This window comes from Triturus cristatus, chromosome 12, assembly GCF_964204655.1.
Source record: "Triturus cristatus chromosome 12, aTriCri1.1, whole genome shotgun sequence".
NCBI classification, from domain to species: Eukaryota; Metazoa; Chordata; class Amphibia; order Caudata; family Salamandridae; genus Triturus; species Triturus cristatus.
Genome location: NC_140595.1, coordinates 663,964,035 through 663,979,485, shown reverse-complemented (window position 1 = coordinate 663,979,485; position 15,451 = coordinate 663,964,035). Strand labels below are relative to the sequence as shown.

General features: G+C 47.0%; 1 non-coding gene across 1 annotated transcript; it reads left to right on the top strand.

Moving 5' to 3' along the window:
- The first annotated feature begins 5,826 nt into the window (after positions 1–5,826).
- Positions 5,827–5,921, top strand: TRNAI-UAU (transfer RNA isoleucine (anticodon UAU)). The gene is made up of 2 exons: positions 5,827–5,864; positions 5,886–5,921. It is a non-coding gene; the product is annotated as a tRNA-Ile (tRNA).
- Positions 5,922–15,451: the final 9,530 nt, after the last annotated feature.

The window sequence follows — 15,451 nt, the reverse complement described above, 5'->3', positions numbered from 1 at the left end:
CAGCCTTCATGACCAGTCCACCAGACCACTCTACTGAGGGAGCATATTCCCATGCTGGACCTTACAAGGCCCCACTAGACCTTAGAAGGCTTGATGTCTTAGCACAAGCAGGTGTACCCTAGTGGTGTCAATTGTGAGTTAACCTTGAAGGCCTGTCCACCACAATTCATACTGAAGTTCACTGAGGTCACATGAACCTTGAGCAGGTTAGGGCGGTGCAAACGGTGTGACCGCACTGGGTACCTATTTCGGGTGGGTGCGTAGTGTATTATGGTTTTAAAAAAACTTGCTGCCACCTTCCTGGCCTCCAGCAATTTTCAGAAACAATAAAAATGTCATGATAACTTTGGTGATAAATGTTCTTCCTAGAGAGAGATCCGAGTTTTGTCTAGTGGAAGGGTTGACTCCTGGAAAGGTACCACAGAAGGTTAATGTGCCTGCTGCAAAGAACATGTACCATGCAGATCACAAAGTGCACTGCTTTAATGGGGGGACCATGATGAATGGTCATTTAATTTCAGCTGTAGATGATGGATCCCTGAACAGTGTCATGTATGTGCATGTTTGCATTGTGCTGAGGTGATTGCCAGGTAATTCTTCACGCAGCTCTCTGATGGATGTCACATGCGGTTTTTCTGAGTCCCCAGATAGATCATGCAGTCTGTGTGTTCTCTTTTGTACTGCCAGTCACCGATGTATTCAACTGTGTAGCCTTGGACCGTGTCATGTATGTGCATTTAACTTGCATGATCGAGGTAACTATTAGCGGCGATACTACGTGTCTCTCGGTCCTCTTTCAAGTGCTTGCCGTCCTTTTTCTCCAGCAAACCCCCCCCCCTCCCCAGGGGCAGTAATCTGAGGGATAGCCCCGCGCGCCACAAGCTCTAGCTACGCCACTGAGGGTGAGAATGGCGTTTGTCAGGTGTTCGTCAGGCAATCGAAGGGGTGAGGCAATAATTTATAACTCAATGGCTTTCATGATGTCTTCTTGATAATATGAAAGCAGGAAAGGGAAGCTTGGCAATAAGCAATCTTAAAGCAAGGTGTGACTCCAGGGAAGAATGACTTGAAAACAACATACAGAAAGACTCATGTAAAAAAGCCCTGATGAGGCTTGAACTCATGACCCCTTGTTTACAAGACCAGTGCTCTGCCACTGAGCTACAAGGCCAGTCTCCATGCAGGATGTAAATTGCAACATGTATTCTTACTGAGGTATGAATATATCTATGATTTTGAGACTCTGTATGGAAACGTAGGATGCTTGATTCCGGTCCAGGGAAGACATGGCTTGGCAGTTCGGGCTGGACTGATTTGCACATGGCCATGTCTAAACTGGGGTGGTGTAGTGGGCAAAAGAACGATGGATTTAACCCAGATCTCTTGACTGGGGGAGAATGTCTGCATTGTCAGCATTCCGTCCATCATTTGTTTGTTGTAACGCTTTCCGCCCTAAGTGGGATGGGTATTCCCAGACGTGGGACCCGTGCTCACTACGCCACTGGAGTCAAGCTATCCTGGCTGATGACGGCTGATAGCCAGAAACCGGTCCTAGGATGCTTGATTCCAGTGCAGGGAAGACATGGCTTGGCAGTTCGGGCTGGACTGTTCCCATGAGGCACAGGGTCAAGACTGATTTGCATATGGCCATGTCTAAACTGGGGTGGTGTAGTGGGCAAAAGAACGATGGATTTAACCCAGATCTCTTGACTGGGGGAGAATGTCTGCATTGTCAGCATTCCGTCCATCATTTGTTTGTTGTAACGCTTTCCGCCCTAAGTGGGATGGGTATTCCCAGACGTGGGACCCGTGCTCACTACGCCACTGGAGTCAAGCTATCCTGGCTGATGACGGCTGATAGCCAGAAACCGGTCCTAGGATGCTTGATTCCGGTCCAGGGAAGACATGGCTTGGAGTTCGGGCTGGACTGTTCCCATGAGGCACAGGGTCAAGACTGATTTGCATATGGCCATGTCTAAACTGGGGTGGTGTAGTGGGCAAAAGAACGATGGATTTAACCCAGATCTCTTGACTGGGGGAGAATGTCTGCATTGTCAGCATTCCGTCCATCATTTGTTTGTTGTAACGCTTTCCGCCCTAAGTGGGATGGGTATTCCCAGACGTGGGACCCGTGCTCACTACGCCACTGGAGTCAAGCTATCCTGGCTGATGGCGGCTGATAGCCAGAAACCGGTCCTAGGATGCTTGATTCCGGTCCAGGGAAGACATGGCTTGGCAGTTTGGGCTGGACTGTTCCCATGAGGCACAGGGTCAAGACTGATTTGCATATGGCCATGTCTAAACTGGGGTGGTGTAGTGGGCAAAAGAACAATGGATTTAACCCAGATCTCTTGACTGGGGGAGAATGTCTGCATTGTCAGCATTCCGTCCATCATTTGTTTGTTATAACGCTTTCCGCCCTAAGTGGGATGGGTATTCCCAGACGTGGGACCCGTGCTCACTACGCCACTGGAGTCAAGCTATCCTGGCTGATGACGGCTGATAGCCAGAAACCGGTCCTAGGATGCTTGATTCCGGTCCAGGGAAGACATGGCTTGGCAGTTAGGGCTGGACTGTTCCCATGAGGCACAGGGTCAAGACTGATTTGCATATGGCCATGTCTAAACTGGGGTGGTGTAGTGGGCAAAAGAACGATGGATTTAACCCAGATCTCTTGACTGGGGGAGAATGTCTGCATTGTCAGCATTCCGTCCATCATTTGTTTGTTGTAACGCTTTCCGCCCTAAGTGGGATGGGTATTCCCAGACGTGGGACCCATGCTCACTACGCCACTGGAGTCAAGCTATCCTGGCTGATGACGGCTGATAGCCAGAAACCGGTCCTAGGATGCTTGATTCCGGTCCAGGGAAGACATGGCTTGGCAGTTCGGGCTGGACTGTTCCCATGAGGCACAGGGTCCAGACTGATTTGCATATGGCCATGTCTAAACTGGGGTGGTGTAGTGGGCAAAAGAACGATGGATTTAACCCAGATCTCTTGACTGGGGGAGAATGTCTGCATTGTCAGCATTCCGTCCATCATTTGTTTGTTGTAACGCTTTCCGCCCTAAGTGGGATGGGTATTCCCAGACGTGGGACCCGTGCTCACTACGCCACTGGAGTCAAGCTATCCTGGCTGATGACGGCTGATAGCCAGAAACCGGTCCTAGGATGCTTGATTCCAGTCCAGAGAAGACATGGCTTGGCAGTTCGGGCTGGACTGTTCCCATGAGGCACAGGGTCAAGACTGATTTGCATAAGGCCATGTCTAAACTGGGGTGGTGTAGTGGGCAAAAGAACGATGGATTTAACCGAGATCTCTTGACTGGGGGAGAATGTCTGCATTGTCAGCATTCCGTCCATCATTTGTTTGTTGTAACGCTTTCCGCCCTAAGTGGGATGGGTATTCCCAGACGTGCGACCCGTGCTCACTACGCCACTGGAGTCAAGCTATCCTGGCTGATGACGGCTGATAGCCAGAAACCGGTCCTAGGATGCTTGATTCCGGTCCAGGGAAGACATGGCTTGGCAGTTCGGGCTGGACTGTTCCCATGAGGCACAGGGTCAAGACTGATTTGCAAATGGCCATGTCTAAACTGGGGTGGTGTAGTGGGCAAAAGAACAATGGATTTAACCCAGATCTCTTGACTGGGGGAAAATGTCTGCATTGTCAGCATTCCGTCCATCATTTGTTTGTTGTAACGCTTTCCGCCCTAAGTGGGATGGGTATTCCCAGACGTGGGACCCGTGCTCACTACGCCACTGGAGTCAAGCTATCCTGGCTGATGACGGCTGATAGCCAGAAACCGGTCCTAGGATGCTTGATTCAGGTCCAGGGAAGACATGGCTTGGCAGTGCGGGCTGGACTGTTCCCATGAGGCATAGGGTCAAGACTGATTTGCATATGGCCATGTCTAAACTGGGGTGGTGTAGTGGGCAAAAGAACGATGGATTTAACCCAGATCTCTTGACTGGGGGAGAATGTCTGCATTGTCAGCATTCCGTCCATCATTTGTTTGTTGTAACGCTTTCCGCCCTAAGTGGGATGGGTATTCCCAGACGTGGGACCCGTGCTCACTACGCCACTGGAGTCAAGCTATCCTGGCTGATGACGGCTGATAGCCAGAAACCGGTCCTAGGATGCTTGATTCAGGTCCAGGGAAGACATGGCTTGGCAGTGCGGGCTGGACTGTTCCCATGAGGCATAGGGTCAAGACTGATTTGCATATGGCCATGTCTAAACTGGGGTGGTGTAGTGGGCAAAAGAACGATGGATTTAACCCAGATCTCTTGACTGGGGGAGAATGTCTGCATTGTCAGCATTCCGTCCATCATTTGTTTGTTGTAACGCTTTCTGCCCTAAGTGGGATGGGTATTCCCAGACGTGGGACCCGTGCTCACTACGCCACTGGAGTCAAGCTATCCTGGCTGATGACGGCTGATAGCCAGAAACCGGTCCTAGGATGCTTGATTCCGGTCCAGGGAAGACATGGCTTGGCAGTTCGGGCTGGACTGTTCCCATGAGGCACAGGGTCAAGACTGATTTGCATATGGCCATGTCTAAACTGGGGTGGTGTAGTGGGCAAAAGAACGATGGATTTAACCCAGATCTCTTGACTGGGGGAGAATGTCTGCATTGTCAGCATTCCGTCCATCATTTGTTTGTTGTAACGCTTTCCGCCCTAAGTGGGATGGGTATTCCCAGACGTGGGACCCGTGCTCACTACGCCACTGGAGTCAAGCTATCCTGGCTGATGACGGCTGATAGCCAGAAACCGGTCCTAGGATGCTTGATTCCGGTCCAGGGAAGACATGGCTTGGCAGTTCGGGCTGGACTGTTCCCATGAGGCACAGGGTCAAGACTGATTTGCATATGGCCATGTCTAAACTGGGGTGGTGTAGTGGGCAAAAGAACGATGGATTTAACCCAGATCTCTTGACTGGGGGAGAATGTCTGCATTGTCAGCATTCCGTCCATCATTTGTTTGTTGTAACGCTTTCCGCCCTAAGTGGGATGGGTATTCCCAGACGTGGGACCCGTGCTCACTACGCCACTGGAGTCAAGCTATCCTGGCTGATGACGGCTGATAGCCAGAAACCGGTCCTAGGATGCTTGATTCCGGTCCAGGGAAGACATGGCTTGGCAGTTCGGGCTGGACTGTTCCCATGAGGCACAGGGTCAAGACTGATTTGCATATGGCCATGTCTAAACTGGGGTGGTGTAGTGGGCAAAAGAACGATGGATTTAACCCAGATCTCTTGACTGGGGGAGAATGTCTGCATTGTCAGCATTCCGTCCATCATTTGTTTGTTGTAACGCTTTCCGCCCTAAGTGGGATGGGTATTCCCAGACGTGGGACCCGTGCTCACTACGCCACTGGAGTCAAGCTATCCTGGCTGATGACGGCTGATAGCCAGAAACCGGTCCTAGGATGCTTGATTCCGGTCCAGGGAAGACATGGCTTGGCAGTTCGGGCTGGACTGTTCCCATGAGGCACAGGGTCAAGACTGATTTGCATATGGCCATGTCTAAACTGGGGTGGTGTAGTGGGCAAAAGAACGATGGATTTAACCCAGATCTCTTGACTGGGGGAGAATGTCTGCATTGTCAGCATTCCGTCCATCATTTGTTTGTTGTAACGCTTTGAATAGACAGAGCATATGTTATAGGACAATTATAGAATCTATTCCGTTTGGACTGTATTTTTAATAGTCATGATAACATGCTAGCATGTGAGTCGCTCTTGCACAGTGAATGATCGAGCAGTGTGTCTCATCTACTTGGTCAGCTCTAGATGGCTCACCTGGGGAGATGTGAAAAGAGTGAGCTCCAGTGGCGCAATCGGTTAGTGCGCGGTACTTATACAGCAGTACTTGCACTGAGCCATGCCGAGGTTGTGAGTTCGAGCCTCACCTGGAGCAGTTGCGTGGTTTTTCATAAACCAATTCACTAAAAGTAAAGTTTTAACTCAGAGTAAAGACGGCCCTTGCTAGAGAGTCTTTACTTCTTATAGGATCTATGTGTCCTACTCCTCTGGGTGCCAAACATCACATATCCTACGCGATGCTCAGTTTAAACATTCCATGATGTGCCATCTTGCATTTCATGCAAACACCACATCAGTGCATTTAAAAATACATTTGTAGAATAATAAATATGATGAAAACAGTGTTCTCACATGATAACCATAAACTGAAGAGCTGCAAAAAATGCTGTATCAGCTACTTACAATAAAAGGTGACTCGAAAAAACTAGCAAAAGAAGAGCATCATCATATTAAAGGTTCTATTCACCATCTGGAGTTGCACCATAGCAGCTTATGGTGCTTTTCTGCTCAGAGGGTGCCTCCATTCCCACATTCATTTTTAATTTCTTTGCAATTTAAAAAACAACAATTACTGCTCGAAGTTCACTTTTCAAAACCATTCAACCTATTAAATGTATTTCTCTAACCTATGAATGTGGTCCATGTTCACTTTTCCTCATCTTCATCTCGATACTCCTTTTCCAGAAACCAGGTTCACTTCTTCATTCAACCCACCCATCCAAGGTCACCAAATCTTTGAAGCAAGTCTGCCTATTCTCCCTTTCTCTCTATGTACAAGATACATTGTATCATTTGAATGGACAGCAGGAGAGAAGGATATTTATGGTGAGTGGGGGTGGGGTTTTGAGGAGTAACCTCATTTGCCTAAGAGCCGGGGTATCTGGGAAAAAAAGTATTTTATGGGGGAAGAATTTCACATCTCCTTGGTGAAATTTGTAGGGCCTTATAACATCCTTTCTGTGGATGCAGATTCAGTCGGAACAGAGGTCCTAGTCTTCGCTCTGCCTTTCAAAGGAACTGTAAATATGCATGGCTTATTTGGCTTTGCCCGGCAGGGCTTGCCCGGCAGGGTGAGAATGGCGTTGGTCAGGCGATCGGAAGGGGTGAGGCAATCATTTATAATTCAATGATCTTCATTATATTTTCTTGATAATATGAAAGCAGGAAAGGGAAGCTTGGCAATAAGCAATCCTAAAGCAAGGTGTGACTCCAGGGAAGAATGACTTGAAAACAACATACAGAAAGACTCATGTAAAAAGGCCCTGATGAGGCTTGAACTCATGACCCCTGGTTAACAAGACCCGTGCTCTGCCACTGAGCTACAAGGCCAGTCTGCACGCAGGATGTAAATTGCAACATGTATTCTTACTGAGGTATGAATATATCTATGATTTTGAGACTCTGTATGGAAACGTAGTTGTATATGAATGTCCACGTGTGCGCACACATTGAAGACCATGCTTAAGGCACTTTTCTTGGAAGTATGAAAAACTACATTTTCATATGAGAAAATAAGAGTGTTCACATTCAAGACCATACCGATAGCTCTAGTTAGTATGTCTGCAATCAGTGAAATATAGAGAACCCACTTATTATAAGGGATCTGTCTCTGTGGGGCAGACATATGTTAACAGTCATTCATTTGAGACGGCCTAAACTTTAGGAGTAAGAGCTGCTTTCTTATCAATCTATTTATCCAAACTGGTTAATAAGCCAGGAGTGAGTGAAAGGCAATCCTCTGTAAACTCCATGAAAGATCTAATTTCTATTACGCACAAAATACTTCACTTTATTTGTCATATTTGTTAAAATGGAGCAGTCAGATGATCCCATCTAGCGGATCCTGGCTCTGTCTTGAAAGAGAGTGTAATTATACTACAAGAAATGCTGGCCATCAAAAGAGACTCTGATGGCTTTCCGACGAAGGTGGGATTCGAACCCACGCGTGCAGAGCACAATGGATTAGCAGTCCATCGCATTAACCACTCGGCCACCTCGTCTGCCCTACAGCACCATCTGAAACCTTGCTTCACAAAAGGTACTGAAGTGTCAATATACTGTACCTAAAAAAGAAAAAAACAGCTGAGGCAAGATCTCACATTCCACGTCTTCCCCCAATTAGGGACCTACATTTCATTTTTGGGAAATTCTTACTATGTGCTAATTACAAATATTCATAAGATTCCCCTATACTTTGTCAGAACTGTCAAGATATAATTCTATGGGGTTTTGAATAGACAGAGCATATGTTATAGGAGAATTATAGAATCTATTCCGTTTGGACTGTATTTTTAATAGTCATGATAACATGCTAGCATGTGAGTCGATCTTGCACAGTGAATGATGGAGCAGTGTCTGTCATCTACTTGGTCAGCTCTAGATGGCTCACCTGGGGTGAAGGACTGGGTTTTTCTAAGACCCAGCGGTGCCAGGGAACAACACCTGAAACCTTCGTGGGTTACCTGTTCTGGCGTACCAAACACAGAGACACGGGACACTTCCAGCGGCGTCAGAGATCAGCATTTATTTTACTGCAGGGATACAGAGGTCACAAGAAGTACACAGCGTGTAGGTTCTCGGAGACTGCTTCAATTTGCAAAAGTGGATCTCTCCTTTTATACACGTTTTTCCCATAGCCCAATATAGTGAACAAAGATTACAACTCAGTTCCCACAATAAACTTCAAAAAGGGTCGCGTTCATGTTTCAGGAGGCCGGAACATAATTACCACAGTATTGCCAGTTCCCAACTGTAAAAGCATATAAAACACATTCGATCCTGATCGTAAACCCATTAGGAGAAGGGACAAAAACAGATGCAAAGGAAGAACAAGGATGCACAACAGGTTAAAGAAGAGTGTTAGGAGTAATGAAGGAAACTTGATAACGGGATCAGAGATACCGTGTCTAATGTATGCATGGCTGAAACAATAGACCGGCACGGCAAGATGAGCCTCGAGCGGGGCCATCTGCCTTCGTCGTGTCGTTTCCCTCATCATAAAAGTCATACTCAAAGGAACACGTGTCTCTCGCGTAAGCTTGAGAGTCCCAGGGTCACGAAGCGGACAAAAGTCCGTTCGCTGGCTACTTGAGGGCAAGAAACAAAATGGATGCCGTATCTAAAATGGAACCCGAGGGTTCAGATGAATAAACCCAAAAATAAGACGAACCATACGTGGTTGAGTAGCGAAACTACGTACACCCACTATACTCGTCATTTGCGGTTCGTAGATACCCAACTCATCCATATTCGTCACCACTCAAAAGTGTCGTTCCGTCCCACACGGAACCTCAGACGCTCCTTTTGCCCTCATGTAGGCAAGCACTAGTCAAGATCAGAATCCACTTCAATATTCATCAGGTCGTTCAGTTGCTGCTGGAACATCATTCTATTCATCAACGTTTCCTTGGTAACAGATGGTCGTCTTATACACGTTGTAGCACATAGGCCACATAAGGCAGGACCACACTGTACACAAAGACAACACGTGAACAGAAACGTTACAACAACCCCTACGATCATCAGAATCTTCCAACCCCAAGTTGACATCAGGCCCCAAAACCATCCTAGAAGCGTCCAATTACCTTCGTCCACGTGTATGGACTCGGAGATCTTGTGCAACTTCGAGATGGCTTGGTAAACAGTTGGAGCATTATCAGGAATATAAATGCAACAACTCTAATGGATAACTTTACACACACCACCTCTATCTGCGAGAACAACATCTAGAACCATACGGTTCTGTAACGTCATGAGTCTATCCGCCTGAAGTTCAGCTGTGAGATTACCAAGGGCACTTGCAGTAATATTAGCAGTCGACTCTACTACACGTGTCAGTTGTCTTAAGTTCCTACTATTAACCATAGGTCCCCAAAACGGCAAGAAACCCTTAAAGAAGTCTCCTGCTTCTTGACCGGCAGTATCCTCTTTGCTAATAACACCTCTCACAACTCTAGTTTTGTGATAATCTGAGGCGACAGTGAAAGTCGGTGGTAGAAGATTCGCAATATAACAGGTACCCGAAAAATCACGGGGTAACCATGTATATGCGCGTTCATAACATACAAAATAAGTGCCCTTGGCGGTCAGAAAAACAGGGGAAGAGAGCATCGGCAGAACATACGTGTCGGTGCAAGCACTGTTCCCAAATTGTGCTCTCAAATTTCGACCCAAACCTTTCAAACAGAAATTACCGAGGTGTGGTACAATCCATATTGGGGACGAGCTCTTAAGCTGTCTATCACCCACTGACGTACTATACTCAGCCTCACTCAGATCCTTGTAAGCCTGTACCTCCTCACTTGGGATAAGCGACGCATCAAAAACATCTCTATCTAAATCCGCTATCGCTATCGCCAAAGGTTTGTGATACGGCCCAGGACCAAAATTGGCAGAACGTGGCTCTCGACTGGGGTAAGAATCTAGTGCACTACGGAACATAGATTGGAATGCTCGAGCCGAACCCTGGGAGCTGTAGGGAAGAACCAAATACGGAATACCCCTATCCATGGTATGTGGCATTAACCCACACACCCAACAATTGGTAGTGTTCATCACCAACTGATGCTGATGTAGAAGTTGAACAAAGGAGTTGTTCATGAACTCCGCACGTCTAACCTGTTCATGTTGAGGCAGAGGATGAAAAGAATGTGGAGAAACAGTGGTGAGGGAGCTTAGTTTAGGAGAAAGGGTAGGTGAAACAGAGGGTAATAACAACTGTACTCCAAAATATACTCCACCCACCAATAACATAGATACGGTCAGGAACAGTAGGAACACCTGAAACAAAAAACATTTTGTACATACAACTTTTCTTAATTCTGATCTTTGCGCCGACATCCTTTCTGCTTCCAATAGCTTAGAGAATGCCATCCTCTACAAACCGTCCGTGACGTACTTGACGCACTCCGTTCTGAGAAGCGATTATCAATCCCCAGGAGTTCCCAGGAATCAACAAAAGTAACCGACCTAGCGTCAGAAACCTGCTAAACAGAAAGGAGTACCCGCACGGCCCTACGGTGACCCGGATGGTGAGGTTTCCTCGCAAAAAACTCAAATCACAAATCTCTTAGCCACGGGACAGTACAAAAAAACTCAAAAAGAAAGGATATAATTTTCCATAATGTTCATAACATCAAAAAAATATATATATATAACTAATTTTTTTTAGTCCTTGAACGAAGAAAATATCGGCTTCTTCCAGGTTGAGTTTGCTCTACAAACAATTGTTCAGCTGGCGCAACAGTGTTCGATGAAATGGACAACGAGTCAGACCTTTGGTTCTCTGCTACCGATGACTCTTCATGTGGGTTTGGCAGTGACAAATCACTCCCCACCGGTTGAGCGTCGCTAAACGGCACAAAGCGCAAAGGAGTCTCAGTTTCTGTTGCCGAAATCCCAGTCCTCACCCAAGCATCCGTTGGTAAGGGGATCGGCACCTTCTTCGTGTGACTGGCGTGTACCCAATTCTTCCTGCCCTCCAGTCGAACCGCAGTCCTCGTCGTTAATAAGACTTGGAAGGGTCCTACAAATCTTGGCTCCAAGTTACGCTTTCGACCAAAGTTTCGGGTAACAACCCAGTTCCCTGGCCGGAGCTGGTGTCCAGGACCCTCTGTCTGCGCCGGTAGAGCTTCAAAGACCTGTTGATGGATTAACCGTAGTTTAGTGGTCAAATCATGCAAGTAATCAATTAACATTGGATACTCAAGACTATCAAAGGCCCTTGGTCTCGGAACCCCCCAAATATTCGCAGGGCGGCCGAACACAATCTCATATGGGCTAAGCCCTACTCGGGAGTGTACGGTCGCTCTGGTCGATAGGAGGGCCAGAGGCAAGGCATCAGGCCACGATAAACCAGTCGTAGCTTGAATCTTGGCGAGTTTCAGTTTCAGGGTACCATTGTACCCTTCAACCAAACCCGCTGCCTGAGGATGATTTGCACTATGAAATTTCTGACAAATTCCAAGGCCCTTACACACACTCTGCATTACACTTCCCACAAACTCACTCCCATTATCCGACCATACAATCCGTGGCATTCCGTACCGAGGAAAGTATTCCTTCAGCAGGATTTTTGCTGTGGACAGGGCAGTGTTATCCTTAAGAGGATAGGCCTCAATCCATCTGGAGAACGCACAAACCACAACCAAAACATACTTTAGGTTATTGCATCTCTCCATATGGATAAAGTCCAGCTGGATAACCTCAAAGGGACAAACAGGAGGAGCAAAATGACCAGGTGGAGTGGGGGTACCCTTGCCAGGATTGTGCATCAAACACACCATACAATTCTTAACCACTCTTTCGGCACATTTAGCAATACCCTCATTTCTCCATACAGGGGACAGGAACCTACATATGCCTTTCGCACTGATATGTGCCAACCCATGAGCCATCGTCACAACAGCTAATACATACGCATCTGGTAACATCCACCTCTGACATTCCGTCAGGTCAACCCAACATCCATACATATCCAACTTTCCCGTACTTTCTTTCCACTTAGTCTTCTCAGCTTTGGTAGCCTCGTTCTGAATTGCTTTCACACTCTCAATAGTATTTTCACACATACCAGTCTCTGTCGGCCACCTTACTGAACTCGTGACATACATTTGGGTCGCAAGATCCTTAGCCGTTTCCTTAGCAATCTCATCCGCAAATGCATTACCACGACCGACATTGTCCGTCACTTTCCGATGTGCACTACATTTAATAATTGCCACTTGTTTAGGCAGTGTAAGTGCATCCAAAAGGTCATTCACGAGCTGTCCATGCTGGATCTTTGTACCATGCGATGTCATAAATCCTCTTTCTCTCCACAATCTTCCAAAGTTATGCGCAACACCGAATGCATATTGACTGTCGGTAAACACATTCACTCGCTTTCCTTTAGACAAAACGCACGCTCTTGTCAATGCGATCAACTCTGCAGCTTGTGCTGAATTCTGATTCAATCTCGCAGTTTCCACAATCGTCCTCAACGTTACTACAGCATACGCAGTCGTCACATCACCATTCGGCAACTTAAAGCACGACCCATCCACATACAAGGTACCATCGGGATCTGTCAAGGGAGTGTTTTTCAGGTCCACACGACCTTTTGTTTCCTCCTCAGTTCGTAAATAACAATCATGTGGTGGCACATCATCTGATTCCATATTAATCGGCAACAATGTCGCTGGATTCAGTACATTACAACGTTTGATCTGTATATGACTTGCCAAAAGGGTCAGCTCGTACCCAGACAACCTTGCACTCGTCAGATGTTGAGTCTTTGTCCGATTCAAGAGAGTATCAACTGCATGCGGAACCATCACCATGAGCATATTATCCATAACAAGACCTGCGGACTGTCGTATAGACGCCGCTGCTGCCGCTGTCGCCCTCAAGCAACTTGGCAACGCTCTAGCTACCGGGTCTAAGGTCGAGGAAAAATATGCACACGGGCGCTGCTTGTCGCCAAATTGTTGCGTTAAAACACTCAACGCACAACCTTCCCTCTCGTGAACGTATAATGTGAATGGCTTACTATAATCAGGAGTACCTAACACGGGAGCCGAACACAGCGCATCACGTAGTTCAGAAAAACTTTTCTGACATTCCTCCGTCCACGGCAAAGGAGTCGAAACATCCTTGCACGTGAGAGCTATCAATGGCTTCGCTAACAGTGAAAAGTTCGGAATCCACTGTCTGCAGTACGACGTGATACCCAAAAAGGCACGCACATCTCTCTGAGTTGTTGGCACAGTCATTCGAGCAATTGCTGCGATTCTTTCAGGGGTCAACCTTCTTCCCGCCTTTGACAATAAGTGACCTAAGTAGGTAACTTCTTGACAACAATATTGCAATTTAGAAGGTGACACTTTGTGGTGTAAGTCACAGAGGTGCTGCAACAGTGACACAGTAGCAGTCTTGCAAATTTGTTCAGTATCTGCGGCTACCAACAGATCGTCAACGTACTGAATCAAAGCCGCACCAGTCGGCAGTACAAATACATCCAGTTGACTCTTAAGAGCTTGGCTGTAGATCGATGGACTCTCACAATAGCCTTGAGGTGCGCGTTTGAACCGGAAACTGCGACCTCCTAACGAAAATCCGAACAAATCACGACTTTCCTCGGCAATCGGAATGCTAAAGAACGCATTCTTCAGATCTATTACCGAGAACCATGATGCAGAGGCTGGAATCAGAGTCAGTAAAGCTGTAATGTCTGGAACCACAGGAAACTGTGGGACAACAATTTTATTGACTTCCCGTAAGTCGATAACTAGACGGTACACGGGAGGCTTGGACGGATCAGTTCGTTTCAGAATAGGCAACACGGGACTATTACACACGTTACCTCGTGTCTCCTCGATAACATCTTTACCGATCAGATCGTAACTGATCGCTAATAGTGCCCGTCCACCATCAAGAGAAATTCGATACTGTGGTATGCATGGTAAGCGTGCATCAACTTTCAATTGAACAACATAAGGTGGGATATCCAACAGGCCCACATCATTGGGACCTGTTGCCCACAAAGAAGCTGGAAGAGAACTCAATTCCGGTGGGAGCTTATCGATCGATAGATACATAGGGGAAATCACATTCTCACCCAACGTAAGCTCCACACCCGTAGGAGAGCAGTACAAAGTCGCATGTAACCTCTTCAACAAATCCAAACCCAAAAGATTCTCACCACAACCAGTAGTCAAAATCAAAGGAGCTTCGAGCTCATGAGACCCAATCGTAAGTGGCAAGGGGGTAGAAACTGGATTGCTAACGGGGGCGCCAGAGAATCCAACGGAAACATTCGTTAAGCCAGACAAAGGCGCGCCAGGGAGTTTCGAATGCATGATGGAACTTTTTGCTGCACCAGTGTCCAACAGAAAAGGCTCAACGATACCCAATGTAGCTACGTCAACATAAGGCCCTCTCTGATCAACCGGAACTGATACTTCTCCCTTCCTTCGTCTATGGCTGTCCTAGTAGATACCATCCATATCAACATCACGCTCAACGTAACAGTCATCCACATGATACTGTGCAGATCTACCGGACGATGGTTCACGTCGATCGAAACAATTCTGCAAGTCTGAGGAAGTGGCAAAACGCTCGGCCTGATTCTGAGTAACTCCACGACCTCTACCACGTGAAGCTTGTTGAGGACCACCACGTCCTCCGCGAGCTGACACACCATTATTCCTATCACGGAGAACCGGACAATTAAACTTCAAGTGACCCTCCCCTCGACAGTACGCACATTGATTGTATCCCAACACAAAACGGGGTGCGGGAGAGTCATTTCGCGTCTGCGATCTAGAGAACTGTGATTGCGATCTATTTGGCTGTTGCAAATCATTAAAATTCGAGCGCGGAGGATACGCTTGCTGCAATAAGACCTTAGTTTTAAGATCCTTTGTTTTCTTATCTGCACGTTCACTTTCCTCCTTTTCCCTATTTTCGTAATATTGGGCCGTAGCCAATATTTGAGCAGTGGTAGAAACGGCCCACGAACTCTCAGAATTTTTCAACTTATTACTAAGTTCGGGCAACAAGTTCGACACAAACTTATCAACAAACAGCCGCTGACCACCCTCTGAGCCCATGTCCTGGCCACTATGGTCGACAAATGCTTCCTCA